This window comes from Penaeus monodon, chromosome 19 (genome assembly GCF_015228065.2).
Source record: "Penaeus monodon isolate SGIC_2016 chromosome 19, NSTDA_Pmon_1, whole genome shotgun sequence".
NCBI classification, from domain to species: domain Eukaryota; kingdom Metazoa; phylum Arthropoda; class Malacostraca; order Decapoda; family Penaeidae; genus Penaeus; species Penaeus monodon.
The window spans coordinates 48776333-48776852 of NC_051404.1; the positions used below are offsets into that span (position 1 = coordinate 48776333).

Here is a 520-nt window from a genome sequence, read left to right on the forward strand (position 1 = left end):
GGATCCCTTTGCAAAATATGGTCCCAAACAAAAACAATAATTCTGGTTGACTTGGTATTAATCTCATGGCAAAGTACACTAAATGAATTGTTTTTTTATATATAACATCATAAGATTTAGTGAAAAAATAATAGAGCGGTCCTTTGACTAATGTCCAAAATTGCAACGGTGTGTTCTCAGTTCTTTGTTTACTTAAGCTGACATACTATCCAGCAGTTGTAATTTTCCTGTGCCTGAAATGGTATGGTTGCTTTGCAAGCAATTTGGAATGCTCAGGGCAAATCAGGGCCCAATTTTTGAATTGGGGGGGTGGGGGGGGGATACAATATAGATTTCATAAAACAGAAAAAATGACCCAAATACAATTCACAATTGCAAAGCCCACCCCACCCGGGGGAATAATGGAAAGTCAAAAATCTGCACTCGAGGTGGCCTTTGCATTGTGTTGATCTAGCTGACGAATATTTTTTGGATAGTTTAGGGGAATAATACAACCCATAGATGGTACAGTGGATGTTTT

General features: G+C 38.1%; 1 protein-coding gene across 1 annotated transcript in view; it reads left to right on the forward strand.

Annotated features, from left to right (window-relative positions):
- LOC119585427 (THO complex subunit 5 homolog) overlaps window positions 1-520 on the forward strand; it is a 24124-nt gene that overhangs the window by 10132 nt on the left and 13472 nt on the right.